Source organism: Chelonia mydas, chromosome 3 (genome assembly GCF_015237465.2).
Source record: "Chelonia mydas isolate rCheMyd1 chromosome 3, rCheMyd1.pri.v2, whole genome shotgun sequence".
NCBI lineage: Eukaryota > Metazoa > Chordata > Testudines > Cheloniidae > Chelonia > Chelonia mydas.
In genome coordinates, this window is record NC_057851.1 from 23,038,113 (window position 1) to 23,060,108 (window position 21,996).

Sequence of the window (21,996 nt, forward strand, 5' to 3'; positions counted from 1 at the left end):
GCAGTCTGAACCAGTATATGGATGGAATGTCTCTGGAGTTTTTTTCATCTCGGTCCCTTAAGGGCCAAGGACATACTGGATGCTTCCTGGAGCAGCGCAGAGACAGAGCAGACAGGGAGCCTGCCTTAACCCCGCCGCACCGCTGACCGGGAGCCGCCTGAGGTAAGCGCTGCCCAGACGGAGCCCGCACCCTGAACTCCCACCCACACCCCAACCCCCTGACCCAGTCCGGAGCCCCCTCTCGCACCCTGAACCCCTAATTTCTGGCCCCACCCTGGAGCCTGCACCCCCAGCTGGAGCCCTCACCCCCTCCTGCACTCCAACCCCCGCCCCAATGGAAGTGAGTGAGGGTGTGGGAGAGCGAGTTACTGGAGGGGGGGGAGCTGGAGTGAGTGGGGGCGGGGCCTCAGAGAAGGGGTGGGGTAGGGGGCAGAGAAGGGTGTTCAGTTTTGTGCAATTATAAAGTTGGCAACCCTACCTGAATTAAAATTTCTATCTAAGTTTCAAACAGAGATGCTTGAAACTTGGCTGGAAATTGAAATGCAGTCTCAAGGTAAGAAAGTCAAGCTGAGTTTGCTGTTATCTGCTTATTCACAGCACTGTCATCTTGGATTTCATGTCAAGATGGGGATGCTGTGAATAAGGTCATGTCAAGTTCTAGAAATTTACCAGCAATACTACAGGTGTATTATCCCTCTCATAACTGTCATGAAGAATGAAGCATAAACAACAGAAAGTGGATTCAAATGCAACAGGGTTAGAAATGTGTGTTATTTAAATTCTTCAAAATTAGGACCCGATCATAACAGTGTTGTACTGCTATAAAAGCAAGACTGTAACAGCAATATAAACAATCATAAGATCAATTAATCCTGGGACTTACTGATGACAGACCTATAAAGGCTATCCAATGCAGTGTTGTTCCCCATAGTACATTCTTCAGCCCATTTCTGAGTCTAGTTTCAAACGTTTCAAGTGATGGAACTTACACAGTTTAATAAATGGCTCTGGCCCGAATCCCGTAAGGAGCTCCAAAACAGACACATACCCTCAATGCACACAGAGCTCAGTTGATAAATTGGAGCATATGTATGGAAATGTGTCCTGACATTCAGCCAAAATATTCCTCCACTCACCTTCATATCATTATTCCCAGACCATTTGTACCACCTTAATTTCTCTCCATTCTCTAGGATCTACATCCTTCATCTATTTATGAGTGTTCATGTCATTCATGCACAGACACACACACGTTTTATCATGATTTACCTAACTAGTTATTGTAATCTTTTCACAAAAATCCATTAATCCCCTCAGCCCTTAAATCAATTCGTTTCTCTTCTCTGATATAGCCTAGCATCACTCTGACATTTAAGAATACCGATTAAATGGGGAGAAGCTGTTCAGCTGGAAATGGCAAGAATCAGCTACATCTTTACTAACGTTCCGTTTCCCAACACGTACTTTGAGACTCCTTAGATTTATCCTTTCTCTGCTCCAACAGTTATTTTCTCTACAACATCTACAAAATTCATCTTTTTATCTCTGTCTCTCTATGGTAAAACTCATTTCTATACTTTGGTAACTTCCTACCTCAAACTAGTCTAACCTTCTCCTTTTTAGCCTCCCTATCTTTTCTCTCTCTCTCTCCTTCATTCTGTTCAGTATACTATAACCCAAATCATCTTTCTCCTCTATCATCCTCATTATATGTTCCTGTGGCACTCTGTGCTTCAAAGCAGCATCCTGGAACGCCCATATTCACCACTGTCATATAATTATGATACTTTTGTACAAAGTATGCCTTATGAGGTATCATTTTAAAAGTCTTGATCTCTTGAACATTAATATCCTTTTGGATTGTATGTGCTATCGTTGCATGGGAAGTTATGAAGTTTTACTATGTGTGTGTTACTGAAATATGTTGTGAGGTTGGGAACTCCCACAAGCAGCCTTTCAGACACAACAATGGAGCAGCCAGACACTGCTGATATCCCATTAAAGGAATCCACACTCCTAAGGACTGTCCCAGGAACTATATACAATGGAGACTTCTCAGAGATAGCACGTAGACAATGGAGACTACTTGACTCACATCACAGCAAAGGGTCTTTCCAGCAAGCTGGAAGAAACTATAAAAGAGAAGTGACCTCATCACTTGGCCTCTTTCCCACCACACTTCAACACCTGGAAACATGTCTGGAGGACAAAGACTGAACTGGGAAGGTAGTCCCAGGCTGAAGGAAAGTTCCAGCCTGAGTATGGAAGATCAGTAACCTGCTTGTATTATCTATCAGGGTGAGACACTGCTTGATTCAAATCCTGTCAAGTTTATAGAACTGATTGTGATTTTACTTTTAACTCATAGGTAACCAACTTTGATCTGTAAGCTTGCTACTTATAATCACTTAAAATCTATCTTTCCGTAGTTAATAAATCTGTTTTCTATTTTACTTAAAACAGTGCATGGATCACTATTTTTACATAAAATAGGGGATGGATCACTTGATGATTATCTTTTCTGTTCATTCCCTCTGAAGCACCTGGCATTGGCCACTTTGGGAAGACAGGATACTGGATTGGATGGACATTTGGTCTCACCCTGTATGGCCATTCTTATGTTCTTATTTTGGTTGAAGTGCTTGGAAAATCTGTTCAGTTTGCAAGGGCTGGTGCACGTCCACTTTCCTTTGTAGAAGTGATGGACTGGGTAATAAACTTACACTGGTTAGGCTTCTGACCAGGGCAAGACGGTATCATGGGGTGCACGGCTGGGGAGCTGGAGCCTCTCTGTGGTTGGTTCATGAGAGGCTGGCAAAAGCATTCATGTAACTCAGTTGGGTATGACCCTGCCTGTGGATGTCTGTGTAAGTGCAGTACCTGGAGAGGTTTATAGCTTGTCACAGCATCACAGTGTGAGGGAGCCCAGGTTGGTGGCACAGAGGGCTCATTGGTACCCCAGTTCCAGGTTGTACCCTGGGGGAACCTGTCACAGTTCCCCTTTCTTATTCTCTGCACTGGCTCCCCCTCTTCTTACACAGTCATTTTAAGCATCCACTCTGCAGCTTTAAAGTTCTCACAACTCTGATCTTGTCTACATCACTGACATGATTTCTGATTACACCACTTCCTACTACCCAAGTGTCTGCTCCTTATAGGAAAAACTCAAATATGGATCTGAAATCTGCAGCTCAGGCCCATCTCTACTAGGACCAATTTCTTAATCATTGACATCAAGCACTTTCACTCCCTCCTTCCACTTGCTCCTAGAATCCAGCTATTGCCGCTATGCCTGGGTGTGTTAACATACCCATGCAACTCCATTGCCCACTATTGTGTTCATTTTATTTCATTGTACTAGTTGTGTCTTCAGTATGAATGCCGGTAAGGGCAATGATCTTGTATTTTGCTTTTGGTATGTGTATACATACTATTACTACAGATACAGTACTGTATACATAACACAAATTTTGCTTAATCTCTTACTAATTTGGTTAGATATTGAGACTCGGGAAGGCAGCAGGATATTTTTAAATGGAGACCAAGTTGTACAGAAACAAAAGAGATACCATCAATTTTGTTTGCCCAACAGGAAAGAGAACTTGCCTACTTCTACAGGTGCTATATCTCATGGGGATATTCTGAATGCCTTAATGCAGTGGTTTTCAACCTGTGGTCTGTGGATCCCTGCAGGTCCGCAGGCTATGTCTAGGGAGTCCGTGAAAGATTGTTGTTACCATAGAACAGGAGTTTCCAATCTGTGGTCCACGGACCTCTGGGCATCCGCAGACTATGTCTAGGATTTCCAAAGAGGTCCGCACCTCTGTTCAAAATGTTTTACAGGTCTGCAAATGAAAAAAGGTTGAAAACCACTGCCTTAATGGAAAAACTACATAAAAAGATAAGACTGTTATTAACTGCTGCTTTGGAATTAGCTGAACCAAATAAATAAATTCATAAACTGGGAAGGAGGACAGAGTATGCAGAAGTATGTTAATTTTTTCATGGAACTTCAGACATTAACGAGACAGGCTTAGTTCAAGCCCTGGTGAATAATATCTATGCTTAAATATTAGACTGTGGGGATTTACTGGATATTGTTTTGTGGCTATTACAATCCCTAGCTGTTGCTCTGACCTATCTTTATAAAGCTATTCTGAAAGTTTCATGAACCTTCTCTTATCTCTGTAGAAAAGATGACATTAATGCATTGTTATTGTTAATTATTTATATATATTGCTGTTAGTATATGTACAACTGTACAAGAGGTGAAATGTGTCAAACAAGTAACAGGACCCTATTTTCAACACCTGGCAGTTTAAAGGCATGACGTGGAATTTTCAAAATCATTTACGTGACTTAAGGAGTACAAGCCCCATTGAAACTCATCAGCACCACCTCAGTTTTCAAAACCATAAAAGGGTGTTTTCAGGCTTTCACATAATCAAAAGAGATTGAGTTAAAACTGCTTCTATTGTTGATTTTAATTTTACCCTATATAAGTCTCCCCTCTTCCCAAAATTAAAAGAATAAACCAAAAATGTAATGGGGTGTTTGATAGTCAAATATATATTACTTACTTAACAGGAATTTCTAGTACACCCTGCAGAAATTCAGCACTGTGTAAGGCTACTGCTTCTCAATTGCTTGTAGTTATATACTGTAAATATTTTAAATTCAGTGAAAAAACATGTCAAGGTTCTATTAATCTAAAGTAACATAGCTCATATATAATTGCAGTTAACTTACAAACAGATCTTGGTTTATTCTTGTTCAAAGAGAGCAGGATGTGCTTTGTGACCAAAGAACATACATTACTGCATTTTATTACCTAACTAACAACGTAAACACTATGGTATTGAGAGGTAGATACATGCCGACAAGCAGACACTTGATCCTAATACAATGAAAAGAAACAGATAATATGTTGTGCTAGGTCATTATAGCATTTTAAACCTTTTATTTTCCTCTTCATACCCTGCCACTGTTCTGTACTTGGAAAGCCAGCAGAAGTCAATGGGAATCCAGGCTCTGATCCTGCCATTAGCTCTATACCTGCAGACCCTTGCATTCATGTGGAGCTCCACAAGAGTTATTACGACTTCACACAAGTGCAAGACTTGGCCATGCACATCAAATTGCAAGAGCAGAGCTTTTGAATGTAGCTCAATATCAGCAGGGGCCCACTGAACTATGTATAGATATAGTAGATCATTGGTTCTCAAACTGGGGGTCGGGACCCAGAGGGGGTCGCAAGGTTATTACATGGGGGGTTGCGAGCTGTCAGCCTCCACCCCAAACCCCACTTTGCCTCCAGCATTTATAATAGTGTTAAATATATTAAAAAGTGTTTTTAATTTATAGCGGGGGGTCGCACCCAGAGGCTTGCTATGTGAAAGGGGTCTCCAGTACAAAAGTTTGAGAACCACTGGAGTAGATAGACAAAAGGCAGTAGTACCTGAACCTCTGACATTGTACTCTGGTTCAGAAGCAGCCCTTCTTTAGACAACAGCAGTATACAGAACAATTTGTAAAAAAAAAAAAAAAAAACCCAACAACAACAACAGAAACCTGCTCTTGAAATATATTTTAGTTATACAGAAGCTGGATTCAGTCCCTGCTCCCAAATATGAATTGTCCTATTATAATTCCATGGAATCCTTGGATATATTTTTTATTTTCATACTATTATTAACTGTGATTATATATCATCATGTTATATATGAATATTTACATAGCACTGTAAATGTATATACCGTAGTACTTTACAGAACATATAAAAAGACAATCCAAAAAGATTATAATCTTAAGGCATGTAGTTGAGACAGGGAGGAAAGAAAAGGAACAATTAAGAGAGGAGATGGAGAAGAATGTACAGATCAAGAGGGGATGAGATGAGGCAGAGGCAATCCTGAAAATTCCAAGTTAGATCTCAATGTAACTATGTGAGAATCTTGAATGAGTAATGTTACTCTCTTGTGTATGTATGTATTTAATATGTATGCATTCCAGTAGCAATTGTCATGTGCGAGGTATTGGCCCCTCACAGAAGAAGACACAGTTCCTGGCCCCCAAAATCAGTTTAAAAAAATGAGAAAAAGCTTTACGCTAAATAACTAGCCCAATGCTTGTCTCATGTACTCAGAGCACACCCCCACATATGTGGATGCTCTTCTTGTAAGCTTTAATGTAAAATAATACAGGTAAGTGATGATCCACTCACAATAGCTGAGGAGGAAAATGGAACCTTATCGTCTACTTCTTTGGGCACTTGGATATGACACTGATACAATAGACACATTAGAAATACCCTAGTTAGACAAAATAAGACATGTCAGTGGTTTCCCACCTTTTCTATATTGGGACCACCTTCTCATCTAGCTGGGATCTAGCAGGGATGCACTTTCCATTCAGTAATATGGGAAAGAGGGTGGTTGTGACCCTTTGACAACTGACCCCTGGTTAAGAATCCATGAGATAAACTTTTTTTAAAGATCAAAAATAGACAAGACATACAGACTTCAAGGGCCAAAAGTGTGTGGTAAACTACATGCACACTTTTTCACCCACTCAATGTGCACGCATGCTACGGGCCTGATCCCAAGCCCATTGAAGTCAACAGCCATTGGATCATGCCCAAGGATACTGATACATCCAAACAGATGCCGAAGTGTATGTGCAGTTTAGTTAATGTGCATTTGACAATTTGGCCCTGTCTGTCTAAAACATTTTCTTACAAATGAACAAAAATATTTACAAGAAATTTTATCCCTTTTGACCTCCTTGTAAAAATCAATTATATCACCTTAAATTTTAATTCTCAAACTAGATTCTAGTTCCAAGCATCCATGGTTTCACGTTTAATTTAGATTTCGAGTCACAGGACTGGAAGGGACCTCAAACGGTCATCTAGTCCAGTCCCCTGACTAATAAGTATTATCTAGACCATCTTTGACAAGTGTTTGTCTAACCTGTTCTTAAAAATCTCCAATGATAGAGATTCCTCAACCTCCCTATGCAGTTTAGACCAACCTAAACTTCCCTTGCTGCAATTTAAGGCCATTGCTTCCTGTCCTATCCTCAGAGGTTAAGAAGAACAATTTTTCTCCCTCTTCCGTGTAACAACCTTTTATGTACTTAAAAACTGTTACCATGTCCCCTCTCAGTCTTCTCTTTTCCAGACTAAACAAACCCAATTTTTTCAATCTTCCCTCATAAGTCATGTTTTCTAGACCTTTAATCATTTTTGTTGCTCTTCTCTGGACTTTCTCCAGTTTGTCTGCATCTTTCCTGAAATGTGGCGCCCAGAACTGGACACAATACTCCAGCTGACGCTTAATCAACATGGAGTAGAGCAGAAGAATTACTTCTCATGTCTTGCTTACAAATACTCCTGCTAATACATCCCAGAATGATGTTCGCTTTTTTTGCAACAGTGTTACACTGTTGACTCACATTTAGCTTGCGGTCCACTATGACCCCCAGATCCCTTTCCGCAGGACTCCTTCCTAGGCAGTCATTTCCCATTTTGTATGTGTGCAACTGATTGTTTTTTCTTAAGTGGAGTACTTTGCATTTGTCCTTATTGAATTTCACCCAATTTACTTCAGACCATTTCTCCAGTTTGTCCAGATCATTTTGAATTATAATTCTATCCTCCAAAGCACTTGCAATTCCTCCCAGCTTGGTATCATCCGCAAACTTTATAAGTGTACTCTCTATGCCATTATCTAACTCCCTGATGAAGATATTGAGCTGAAGCGGACCCAGAACTGCTCCCTGCAGAACCCCACTCATTATGCCTTTGCAGCATGACTGTGAACCACTGATGATTACTCTCTGGGAACGGTTTTCCAACCAGCTATGCACCCACCTTATAGTAGCTCCATCTAGGTTGCATTTCCCTAGTTTGTTTATGAGAAGGTCATGCGAGACAGTATCAAAAGCTTTTAGAAGTCTTTTCCAAGAGAGGGGAAAAAAGCTCCACAGAGTTCCTTAATGTCTCTACTCATGTATATAATTTGAATAATATGCGTATAAAATTAATTTTTGGTACCACTTACCAAAATACAGCATATGTTCTGCTGTAATGAAACAACATTATCCAATCAGATATGTGCTGGTTAGTTAGTAATCCTCCTAAAAAATAATTTTTGGGCAATGTTAGCCACATTGGATATTTAGTAGCTATTAATTCTAGTGACTAGCCACGCAGATTTGAGATGGACTAATGTTATATTTTATCAATTCCTCCAATTACATCATGAACAAACTAGTATCCTTTTACATATTTGCCTCATTCCATCAAAAACCATGTGGAATAATCCCTAAAAGCCTCCTATGTTAAACAGTATCTCTTCTTTCATTGTTTATAAGCCTTTCAGTAGCTTTATATTCCATCTAAACTATACCGATAAAAAGAATATAAATATACTTCTTGTGTTCTGAACTATCAACTTATATAAACAAGATGTTCTAATTTCAAATTAATCTCTTCTGGATTAAATACATAGATATTCTCAAGGTCCACAAAGAAGATATCCTTTAAATTGTATTTAGTACCATTTAATATGGAATGATTTATCTTTTCTTCTGGATTAAAAATATTTTTATTAAGTATGTGGAACTGATCCTTTATTAAATTATTCATTTCCAGTAATACACTATCATAAGTGTAATTACTTCTTAAAATATTGAAATCAAGTTATAGATGCTTTACAAAATCTGTGTTTAATAAGTGGCATGGTTAAGTTTAATTTAAAAAAAAATTACTTTGGGGACTGGCTAGCTCAAGGACTGGTAATGGAATATAGAACCTGGAAATGAGATATAAATGTTGAACAGTGAGGGTAATTAAACATTGGCACAGATTGCTAAGGGATGTGGTAATTCTCTATCATTTGGAGTCTTTAAAATCGAGACTGGATTTTTTTTTCTAAAATATATGCTCTAATTCAACCAAAAGTTATTGGGCTAGATATAGGAATCGCTGAGTGAAATTCTATGGCCTGTGTAATGTAGCTGGTCAGAGTAAATGATCATATTGGTCCATTCTAACTGTAACAATCTTATGACTCGAAAACCTTTTCTCTCTAGGTCACTACATAAAGTCAGCAATGATCGAAAGTCATTATCATCAAAAGGATGAGTAGGGCCCCTATATAAACTAGTCTAAAAATTACTAAAATCACCATTACAGCTTACATCCTTACTGGCAGTTTAAAAGAACAACTGCATGTCAGCTTAAACCAATGCAGCAGAGTAGATACACTCCCTCACAGTTAAAACAATCAAGTTAATTCCATTAATTGATATTGAACTGACTGATTTATCTAATGCAAACAGAGCCTACACTAAATAGTCACAGAGACTCTGGCCTTGACTACACTCCAGAGTTTTGTCAACGCAAGTTACACCGATGATCAAAAACTAGTATAATTACATCACTTGTGCATGTTCACACAACAGTCCTTCTGTCAGCAGATAGCACTGACAGAGAGACCAGTGCACTGCAGCTAGGAGTTGTGGGAAGGCAGAATGGATCACAGCACTTGATGGGTGTGGGCTCAATGTCCCATAATGCAGTTTTTTCCATCCCATCATTCCATGGGTCTCTGACAGTTTCGTGGCATTTTTCAATGGCCCCGCTTACTGTGCGCCAGCCATCTCTGTATGAAAGGATGGATCCTGCACTGCTCTCTCCTATTGTGGTCACTGTTATGAACAAATCGCAGCTGGTCATTCAGTATATCATGAGCACCCAATCTGAACAGGAATCAGAGGTGCCTGACCTGCCGTGTGCCCTGGAAAGAAACAACACCAGATTACTTTTGGCATTCGGCAGCTGCACATGGCGGATCATGGCTTTTGGACTCGGGAAACAAGCACTGGGGTGGGATCGTATCGTTATGCAAGTCTGGAATGACAAGTAGTGGCTGCAGAACTTTCGGATGCAGAAAGCCACCTTCCTGGAACTGTGTACGGTGCTCGCCCCGGCACTATGGTGCAAGGGCACAAAAATGAGAGCTGCCCTCTCAGTGGAGAAGCATGTGGCGATCACAGTGTGAAAGCTGGCAACTCCAGAGTGCTACCAGACAGTTGTGAATCAGTTTGTAGTCGGGAAGTCCACCATTGGGGCTGCGTTAACCCAAGTGTGCAGGCCACTAATCACATCCTGCTATGAAGGACTGTGACTCTTGGCAATGTGCATGAAATAGTGGATGGCTTTGCGGCAATAGGATTCCCTAACTTCAGTGGAGCAACAGATGGCACACATATCCCAATTTTGGCTCCAGACCATCTTGTGATGGAGTACATCAATACAAAGGGGTACTTCTATATGGTATTGCAGGTGCTTGTGGATCACCATGGCCACTTCAATGACATCGGCGCATGGTGGTCTGAAAAGGTGCATGATGCATGTATCTTTGGGAACACTGGCCTGTACTGAAAGTTGCAAGCAGGGACTTTCTTTCCAGACCAGAAGATTCCAATGGGGGATACTGAAATGCCCACAGTGATCCTGGGAGACCCAGCCGACCCCCTACTCCTGTGACTTATGAAGCCTTACACAGGAAATCTGGACAGCAGCAAGGAGCGCTTCAACAATAGGCTGAGCAGGTGCAGAATGACTATAGAATGTGTCTTTGGCAGATTAAAAGCTCATTGGCACTGCCTTTATGGCAGGCTAGACCTAAATGAGGAAAATATTCCCATGGTCATAGCAGCCTGCTGTGCACTCCATAATATTTGTGAGGTTAAGGGTGAAAGGTTTCCCCCAGGGTGGAGCACGGAGGCAGATCTCCTGGCGGCCGATTTTGAGCAACCAGATACCAGGGCTATTACAGGGGCACAATGTGGGGGGGGGGGAGGGGGCTATTCGAATCAGGGAGGCTTTGAGGCACCTTTTTGACAATGAGCTCCAGTAAGGTGTCTTTCTATATAGCACTCTGCCATGCTTTAACTTGCCATCTTGCATGAAAATTTTGATGGTTCCTGACCATGATATGTACTCAACAAATGATCAAATTGCCACTGTGTACCCATTCCAGCAGCAACGACCACATGTAGGAGACAAAGACTGGTTATCTTTAAGAGAGTATGTTTTTATTAAATACCAATTAACAACACACACAAAAGGCTTGGTGGGAAAGGAGATAACAATGAAGGGCAGTGTAGGCTCTATAGTTGTGTGTAACTCCAGCTATCATTTTGGAAGCTGTCCAACGGGGTGGAGTGAACAGGGTACCGAGACAGGCAGGGAAGTTGCAAGGAATATGTGGGAGGAGTTTGCGGAGATCATGGAAAGCAGTTCTCTATTGGCTGCAGGGGGGCTGAGCATGCATGAATTCTGCCTGTAGTGTGATTAGGGACTTCAACATCTCCATTTGCTTCTCCATCACTTTTATCATCTGCTCCTGGACCATTAAAATTCGCTACTGGCTCTCCTTTCTGTTGTGCCTGCCTATTTAAACATTTTCTTTTGAAGTCTCTCTCTATGCCCTGCGTTCTTGTTTTTCAGCCTCTGATGATTGCAGCACCTCTCAAAACATGCCCTCCTTGCTCCTCCTTGGTTGCTTCCTTATCTGGCAGAGGTGCTCCGCCCATGTATTGGAGGTTCTCCTGAACGCCACATCCGCAGAAACACAAGAAACAATAAACAGAAGCATGATTGTTAGTGCACACACAGCATCAAATCATTATAGTAAAATGCACCTTTTTAAAAATATGAATCAGCTTCTCCCTGTCCTTTGGCAAGCACACAGCTCGGCGAAAGCCCTAAACATGGTGAGTTCATGGGAGGGAGGTGGGGTCAAGATGGGGCAAAGAAACTTGGTGTTTTTTTAAGGGGATCACTGCAGTGACTAGGGACAATATTGTAAATTCTGCCACCCTTTGCACAGGCAGCGGTCATTAAAGGTCTCTTTCCTGAAGGTAAGCAAGGATGCAAGGGTGCATCTCCTTCACGCGTGCAGCTTCAGACCTGCTACCTATGCTGCTCACCTGTGTGCTGCTTTGGTCCCAGCACAAGTGATTGCCGATTGGTGCAGGAAAGTTCCCTAAAACGAGTGAAGGAACAAAGCCAAGGAACCTTCGGCAGAGGATTCGCGAGTATGTCCAGGAAAGTTTCTTAGATATCTCTCTGGAGGATTCCCGTGAAATCTTGGTGTGCATTAACATGCTGTTCCGCTGTACCGCTTAGCTGCACAGTGGAATGTGAAGCACAGGCTAACACAGCTAGTCTTGTACATTTTTATCCCTTCACCCACTTCTAGAATATACAAAGCAAAGAACAGCTCATATAACCGAGCAGCATCAACTCAAAAAGATCACTTACCAAAGCTCGCCTCTCCCGCATCATGTGCACCAGAGACAGACTGCTGGGACCAGCTAGACCGCTCCGGAGAGGGAAAAAATGCTGACACGCCACATATCTGGAAGACCCTGCTGTGTGATCCACATCATTTTCCAACTCAACCATCTTGTCCACAACTTCGTTTTCTAAGTTGAGTCCGCAGACTGCTGTCTCCAGCCCTGCCAAAGTATCCACTGAGCTTTTGGCGGTGGAGGTGGGGTCGCCGCCAAGGAGGGTATACAGCTCTTAATAGAAGCAGCAGAATCTTCGGCCAGCACCAGAATGACGGTTTGACTCCCTTGCCTTCTGGGACACCTGCCTCAACTCCTTTATCTCCACATGGCACTGATGTGTGTCCCATTCGTAGCTCTTATCCAACATACCACAAGAAATCCCATCGTAGGTATAGAAGTTCCTACAGCTGGAGTGGAGCTGGGATTGCACAGCCTCCTCTCCCTACCATACCAGCAGCTCCAACAACTCAGCTGTACTCCAAGCAGGAGAGCGTTTCCTTCATTGAGCTGCCATGGTCAGCTGGGAAGACGCAACGTGAGCTGTCCACGCCGAGCAAACAGGAAGTGGAATTTCAAAAATTCCCAGGCCTTTAAAGGAGGAGGGGCAGAAGTCTGTGTACCTGGATGCAGGGCAGCAGAGTTCCAACTGCTGACCAGAGCAGTCAGGATGGGCACTGTGGGACACCTTCTGGAGGCCATGTAAAGCGACGTAACCAAGCGCAGTGTCTACACTAATGCTTTGTCGATGTAACTTTGCCGCAAAAAACTGTACGGCTCTCATTGAGGTGGCTTTATTTTGTCGGCAAAGCAAGGGAGTTTTGTCAGCAGAAAGCACATTGCAGTGTGTACATCTCCACTGATTTGTCTATGAAAGCTGACTTTTGTCGACAAAACTCTCTAGTGTAGACAAGGCCTCTACTCCTCTCTAATGCCTACCATTTACTCCTGCCAGTATGGAAGCATGTTGCTGGGGCATTATGGGAGCTTTGCAATGCCACTGCCTATATCTCACTGTGGCTTTTGGGGTGTATAGAGGACTTCAGTTTCTAGGGCTACCTATCAGATATCTTTGAAAAACACTAAATTTATGTAAAGGGAAAATGTACAACCTTTTTTTGGTTTTGTGAGTGTTGGGGTGGACGGGAAAGGAAAGACATTTTTAACTACAACTGTCTGACAAATAAGAGAACAGCTATAATTAGATAATCCAAGGTGTCAAATAAGGTGTAGGATCTACTAACAAACCACATACTGTAGTTCACTGTGATACAGGCTTTTTGCCACAAGAGACCACAACCCCCACTAATTAAATGGGAATGACATGTACACATGAAATACAATCCTGCTCCCATTAAAATAAATGGGAAAACTCCCACTGAGTTCATTGTGAACAGAAGGGGAGCATGAAAGTGAATCTTTCATAGGATCCCATGGTATTTAGTGAACCTTATAATGGATCTCTGTGAAAACACTGATATTGTTTTGAATTAATCATCCATTAAAAAATCACAGTAACACTAACTCTAATCACAGAAACAGCTTTCAGAAGAGCTAGGTGTTTTAAAATGCATTTTTTTCTTGAAGGAAAGTATTCAGCTACCATTATCTCAATAAATTACATCAGCTAAAGTGTAACGAAGTCTTGTTCCTGCAAATACCTGAACTTGGCAAACTTAGCCCAAATTCTTCTGTTTGTTCTATACAGGCTTGGCTCCAAAAAGTTACTTATGTGGGGTCTGTTGTGGGCAGAATTGTTTAATTGATGGTTAAATATATTCAGACACCAAGATATGATTGTCTACTATGTTTCTGGTGCCAGAATTTGAGACAGTATTATTTTTAGCACAATAGACTTACTTATTTCTAATTACTTATGTGAAAATTATTTACTTGAGGTCAATTGTGAATTTCTTATTTTAGCTAGAATAATCTGTTCCCTAGCCTCCTCAGAAAAGTAACCACTAGAAAGATTGCTGGATATCTTTATATCTTTATATGCTTATTTTTAAATGTATGTTAATTTAAAAGTTTCAGTGCAAAAGAACATCATATCACTCCTACCCTTGCCACAACTTTCCACTTCCCAGTGAGCAAAACACCTCTCCTCTCCTCCAACTCCCTCCTTAAACACCATTTATTTTGCTAAGTCTTCCAGCTATGAGATCACCACTGACAATTTGCCTCACTTCTCACATTTCTATTATTATCCCGTGGACCATATTGATATGGAATAGATTGAAATGTCCTCAGGATTGTCTTTGCTGTAAAGTTTTAAAATAATAATTATTAACATGTATCAAATAGCAATACTAATCATATGGATATGGAGCACTGTCTGGAGAATTTCCATAAACAAGAACAATTATTTCAGCAGTTGGTGACAGCCATGTTCTTGCTCCCATATGTTTCATTCTGTTTAAAGGGCATTGCACCCATTTTTTCTCAGACTCTGACATTCTTGGCACTCTGAAATTTCAAAAGATAATAAGCACCTTTCTACGTGAATGAGCTCAGGAGTTTGAACTAAGATGGCAACATGAGTGTTTTCCCATGCCTTGCCAATGGTAGCATCCTACCCAAAACATCATCTTTGCAGCTGTTCCTGTACACAGCATTTCTCTAGCTTACAATTTCTTTTCATTATGCTGCTGCTCTACCCAGTACTCCTGGGCTAATGCCATGTGCAGAAGTTACAGCACAGGGCATGGATTTTCAGTTTAATGAGGGAAAATAAACAGTGAAGAGCACAGGAGAGAGCGAATATGAAGAAGCAAATAGGACTAATGCATGCAAAATCTGGAAGGGAAGGAACAAAGCTACAGTGGAAAGAGGGAAAAGAAATAAACAGAATGTGAAGTCATGTGAGACACAAATGCAGGAGTAACAGACACACGTGTAAAAGGTGCAGATGCAATAATCTGATGGCACCATAACAAACTGCAGGACTAAATTTCAGTCAGTGACGATTGGGATTAGGAGCTCTGCAGAGGGATCACCCTGTTCTCTAAAAACCGTAGGCTAAATTGAAGAACTAGGCAGAGTAAAAGTCACCATGATGTAAGACCTCTGCAATAGGATTCTTTTAAGACAGCTATAAAAAAGAAGGGGAGAGTAGACATTAAGTCAAGTCCACACTGACAAAACAATGAAGTATAAAAAGTGAGTTTAAAAACCATACTCAAGCTGTTTTAAAACACCATAGGCAAGAGACAGGACAAAATGGAAAGAAGAGGGTTGCAACATTTCATGGTATGTGACAGATACCGGTATTTACAATTCTAATTATGTTTAAAACAAGCTTACCCATTAAATCTAATTTCTAATTGCCCCGCTTCCATAATTAAATCAAATGTAATGTATGTTGTTATTTTAATCATGGTTATAGGCTGATCTTGCATTCTTTGCACAGCCAAAACACCTGTTAAAATCAAAGGGAGTTTCAACTGCTTAAGGCATACAGAATTGGGTCCATTATTATGAATGTGAGAAAAAGATAAATGTACACACTGCATATTGTATCTATAACTATCTTTCTACCTCTCTTTGTATAAATGATTTGATTTCAATCAGGGATACAAAATATAACAAAATTAGAATCCCAAAATAAAAAATTAAACAAGTGAAAATTTGATGAATGGAGCTGGAAGATCTGAAATAATAAGATACAAAAATGAATAAGGGGAAAATTCGAAGACAATGTGTTTAAAAAAAAACAATAATGTTATTGGCCAGGAATTTTCTCTATGAAAGTTCTAAAATTTAATTTATTTAGGTTTACTTACCTAAAATGATAAGGAAGCAAAATTTCTGCACATAGGGAGCATATGGACTTAGATCTAGGTCCTGCCCACTGCTATACTGGGGGTGAAGCTGTTATAGAGAACAAGCTGCAGGGAAGTATCGCTCCAAAGCACTTAAGAAAGCAAAAGGGAGAAAGGTGTGGTGTCACGGCTACAGGTGATGCAGACTACACACCAGGCCCTCAAGAGGATATGGTCTGCTAGCTAGAAGGCACATATAGTCCTACAGCCAGCTAGTATATATGCTACAGATGCAGGATGTTGTATCTTGGGGCACTTCCAACTCCTTTCAGCAACCAAAGTGAGCCCTGTGGTGATTCCCCTATCATGCCTATCCATAGGAATTCTACCCTGGCCACCAGGATTCCAACAGCAGCAAACTCATCTGCTACTGTCTTTCTTACACTGTACCCATCCACCTAGGCAACTTGTCTTGCAGCTCTGGCCAGGGTAAGATTTGACTTCTTGTTTGTATTATATAAACAGTAAGATGTCAAGTTGTGCCTTTTTTTCTTCATAGATTTACACAAACAGATTGGGGGTGGGGAGAGGGAATGAAAACGTTTCTGACATTTGCTTTTACAGTACTACGGTTATGTAACACTGTGACAAACTAAACACCGAAAAGGCTAAGTACCATGACAAATTACCACAGTCCCAGGCTTTGAATCTGCTTATCAAACTAGAGAACATCTTAATAGATTTATAAGCAACGTACTAGTAAAGTGTGAAGACATTTTGATGTTTATTCTATGATTAGCTATTCCATTCATTAAATATATTTTTGACGCATATGTGGGATCTATGTATACTGACTTACATCTGCACAAACAAAATCCAAGCAGCCAAAATCTACTTGGTTTACCTCAATACTCCCTTCCCCCCAGACACACACATACACAGACTACTTCTAAAAAACAAAGGTAAAAAATGATAGGTGTAGTTATATGTCAAGGCATATAGCTGTATATTTTTAAAAGCTAAGACCATTCAAAACAAGAATTATATTCACAGTCCTGCTCCTGCTGAAGTCTATAGCAGAACTCCCATTGAATTCAATGGGAGCAGGAGCACACCTTTTTTAAAAGGTGAGTATTGTATAATGAAAATTAAAGACGTTTTTAATTTTTTTTCTTAATAGTGACAGCAACTCAGACTACTTTATGAATTTATTTATTTATTGGGAGAGTTGTGACTGGAAGGAGAAAAGTAATAAAAGTATGAATTAACTCAGTCCCCAAAACTTAAAATGGATAATGCAGAAGGCTTTTCAATGGAACTGATATTGCTAAACTGTATTCTTTACAAACACATACTGTCAAAGAAGCCATAGTATGAATATCTGTATACATCTGAGAGCTTGCCATAGAAACAAATGGCTGTGTAAACAATATATTTTGAGGGGGCTGATAAGAATAAATTTTACGAAGATCAAGGTTGTTTTCACACCTTTCTGTTGCTCTGGTTTGTCTAGATTTTGTTGTGTATTCTGCCTAATAAATGCATTACTTTTACTACTTAGTCTTATGTATAAATGGTCACTGATGATTCTTCTAGCTCAGCAATTTAATACAAGAGCAGAATTCAGATCCGCAAAAATGTTTGCTATAAAATGTTACCACTGTGGCTACTGAAATCATTTGGAAAGGGCCTCTATCTTTTAATATATCTGGTACATGAACATCTTTGCAACAGCATAGCATTCATACATCGATTCAATATTTCACTAACTCACCATGTCACAAGCCTGAAAATAATCATGTTTCATTTGTAATTAAAAATGGGTAGCTCTTTGGACACTGGCCCCCTTAAAAATGTCATACTGTTATCTAAAAGGTTTCCTCTTCATTAAAAAAGATTGCATATCCGGATCCCCCTAATTCCTCCAATAGCCTTACTATAAAATCTTTAGATTCTAAATTAATTCTGAAATCGATACCTTTAAATTATCTCTCGATAGCAGGTGGGAGCTTGAGGCCACCTTCGAGAGGGGAGAAGATTTTTGCAGTGGGGGACTGACAGCTCGAAGGCAGCCGTAAAAGGAAGGTCGCTTTCCACAACCCCACAAAACATACCCAGCTGGGGCTGTTTTCAGGTGCCCCCCAGGGTCTGACTTTCAACAGACTTTGATGAGTAGGAAGCAGGCTGCTCAGCATGCGGTGCCCCTCGGCAGGCAAAAATCCTCCCGCTCCGCAGGGGGCTGGGGAGAGCGCCCGCCTGGAGGAGGACCCCAGCGGGATCGGTTTACGGCCTCCCCCCTCCGTGCCAATTACCGCCGCGGATTCAGTGCAGCTACATAATGTTATGATGCACCCCACCAGGATCCTCACGCACCGGGCCCCAGCCCCGCATCGCCGGGAAGCAGAAAAGCGCATGGGGCACCTGCGCCTCCTGCACTCAGGACCACGTTCCGCAGGGCCACATCTCCAACAGCTTATGAGTCAATGGGCTGTGAGGCGCAGGGACAAAGCAGGGAAGCGCAGTCGGTAACGGGAGACGAGCAATGGCTCGTGTTTGTGGGGTAGGAGGCAGAGGAGGGAACGGCGAGGAATCTGCAGGGTGCAGAGAGCGGCCCGGAGGGTCTAATTCCTGCAGATCCAGAAGCTGCGGGAGGATCTGGTATGTGCAGAGCGGGCCCCGGCGAAGTCTCGTGTGTGCAGACAGAAGGCTGCAGAGGGCTCTGGTGTGTGCAGAGAACGGGTTGCAAGAGGATCTGTTGTGTGCCGAGAGGGAGGCGCGGGGATCTAGCCTGTGCAGAGGGGACTGCTGCGGGGGTCCGATGTATAGAGAGAGGGGACTGCAGGGGGGATCAGGTAAGAGAAAAGAGGGAGCTGCATGGAAAACGTGCGCAAGGAGCTGCAGTGGCGATCCAGTATGCGGAGAGGAGGTAAAGGGCGGGGGAGGCTGGTAGGTGCGAAGAGTGAGCTGCTGGGTTCTGGTGAAGGGAGGCGGGTGGTCTGGTGGGCGCACAGAGGAGGTTGCAGGGAGATCTGGTACCTGCAGAATGGAGGAGGGGCATGCAGAAGGATCTGGTATGCGCAGAGGCAATAAAGGGAAGGTAAAGTTGGTGTAGAGGGGTCTTGTTGGGGTTTTAGCGAGAGGTGGAGGGGGGTCGTGTGTGTGTAGAAAGGAGTTGGGGGGCGGGGAGAAGCGCTAGGGAAGGACTGGCATGTATTTCTAGCAGCATCTTAAGATACTGAGGGAGGAGGGATCTCGCTCTAAACCGCTGTTGTGGGGTTTCCTCCAGAAGTGTTCGAAGTCTTCCCGCTTCTTTCTACCAAACTGTCCCCTGTATCCCATTATTCTGGATATTTCAGCTTATGCGTGACCCTTCTGTGCAGAATGAGACACAATTTAAAAAAACACAACTGTACTAAGCACACACAATTGTTCATGTGCTGACAAACTCCCTTTGCAATTTCAGGAATCTGCCTCTTATAGGTTGGCCAAATACCTCGGAGGGATGGAAGGAGGGGAGAAGGGAAGGTTCCATTTTTGAGGTACACCCACCCCCCGTATATGTTTCCTCTTAGCTCTCTAACTCGTTATTTTAAAACGTTTTATTCTTAAACTGCACTTTTGCTGCCCTTACCTTTCTTCCTTGTATGTACTACCTGCGCTGAGACATCCAGCCTAAATTCCCGTAGAGACTGACCTGTCCCCGTCCCTTAGCTATAAAACATGCTAGATTTCTTAAGAACACAGAACACAGCAATCAGCGACAGCAGCTTTTATGAAACCTTCTTTCTTGACTGGTTGGGTCACCGAGCAAAACGCCTCGATTCCCACACGAGTTCTGCCGATCTGCCTCAACTTGCCTCTCCTTTGTTTTGATCTCTGGAAATGAAATTCTCCTTTCGTCTCCTCTCCCTCCTTCTTCTCACGCCTTCCTTCCTGTGGGAAATGACTTGGATTGCTTTTGTTATCTCCACCCACCTCCATTTTCACCTCGTCCTATTCCCAAGTAAACAGGAACGCAGCACATCCACCGTGCAGTTTACCACATCAGAGAAGTGAGATGAGCGCGCTTATTCCTGAAAATATCTTGCAGATGCACAAAAGGGTGGACCACTTAAAAGAAACATCTGTCACACAAACCAAATCTATCAAGAAAGTAATCGCAAGGATCTCTAGTAATTTGCTCTTCACAATGGGTTTGATGACCTTGTAGGGACGACTGATCTTCCTCTTAATTTTCGCATGGTCTGTTTGCACTGGAAAACATAATAACCTTTTCTCTATTGCTTTTCAAGTGATTAGAAATGTCAAAGGCTTCCGGCTATCAGCAAAACATGCCCAAACACAAATTATTAAGCGAGCGATCAATGCCGGCTTTTGATGCTGTTAGTATTTATATCATAATCAATATAGCAGTCAGTCTCTCATTTTAAAACAGGTCAAGGCAGATTGCTGTGGACACAAATTCCCTCCCTTTGGTCAATAAAAACAACAACGCACAGAAAGTATTAACAAAAGGTAAAACAATGTTACACAACTTTGCTCGTTACGATTATTTGTAAGCGCTAAAAAGAGGCAGAAATAACCATATTGCTTTAAGCTTTTAGGTACTAACATATGGCACAAAAGCCTCCTTCTATTTCCATCCTATCCTGTTCACCCGCTTTCACTAGCAGATACTTCTGCCACTTTTCCGGGGTAAAAGAAATTGCAGCGACAGGATGTCAGACAGTTTGACACTTTACAGCCCTCTCATTTTATCCCCCACTTCTATCAGAAACGGAACAACTTCGCCATCTGCATCTAGAGATGTATGTATGTAGGGAAAGGTTTCTATTTATAGATTTAGAAATCATATGTAGTTATACTCCCCCTCCCCCTACTGTCAACCCCCTAGCGGACTTTAAAAAGTAATCCTAATCCTTAAATATCGTGCAGGCAAATACCTCACAATCCACTTTCTCTTTTCTCCATCACGAGATGTTCGCCCCCTCATCCTTTATTGCTAGCAAACAGCAGAATAATGCAAAGCCAACAGCACTTTATTGTAACCATGCAAGTCACCGCATCCATGCAGAAGATACATCGGTGCAAGAAATTCCAACCCCATCATGAACCCTAAATTAGCATCCAAGAGCAAAGGGAACACTTACAGTTTGCGTTATGTGCTGTCACCTGATGCAAAGGATAAAACTCAAAAGGGCAGATTTTTTAGAGAGAGAGAAGTATTTAATTCAGATCAATGGTGAATCGGTCCCTGCCTCTCCCGCTCTCTCTGCGGCTTAAATCCCCTTTAGAGCGCGCCTGCGAGCCCAGCAGCTGCTTCCACACGATCCTCCGCTTTGCTCTGCACTGCAGATCGGGAATCCCAGAGAAATTCAAGCTTCCCTTGCTGGATGGAGCTCCCTGCGCACGCGCTGCCCGTTCCCCGAGCCGACGGAGTGTCAGATTTTGCTCGCCGAGAGATAAGAGCATGCGCATTCGCAACAGCGAGGCCGCGGCTCTTGCTTCTGCTCTCACCTGCCATCAGAGATCGGATCCTGAGCAAAACCGCGTGTGGGGGCAGGGGACAGGGGAGAGGAAACGAACAAAGGGCGGGAGGGGGCGACTCAGAAAGGGAGGTAAAACGGGGAAGGGAGAGTGGAGGAGCGAAAACAGAGTGACGAGATCAGTAAAACAGAGGGAAGGACAAAAAAAGGGGGAAAGAGGAGCAAAAACATTGAGGAGGGGAAGCTGGCGGGCTACCACACTGGGGAGCGAGAAAAGAGGGACAATCATGGAAAGACCAACAAAAACGAGGAGGACAAACGCAGGGGACAAAAATCACAACAGAGAGTGGTGCAAAAATGTATGGGGAAGAGCAAAAATT

The 21,996-nt window shown here is 42.2% G+C and overlaps 1 protein-coding gene across 2 annotated transcripts in view; it reads right to left on the reverse strand.

The window, feature by feature from the left end:
• Nucleotides 1-21,568, reverse strand: part of VSNL1 (visinin like 1) — a 152,529-nt gene extending 130,961 nt beyond the window's left edge. The window contains exon 1 of one of the 2 annotated variants that reach the window (XM_007052863.4): nt 21,281-21,568. The gene's annotated coding sequence lies outside the window, so the exon portion shown is untranslated. The remainder of the gene's footprint in view (nt 1-21,280) is intronic. The other variant, XM_027817899.3, reaches the window with a different exon arrangement.
• Nucleotides 21,569-21,996: the final 428 nt, after the last annotated feature.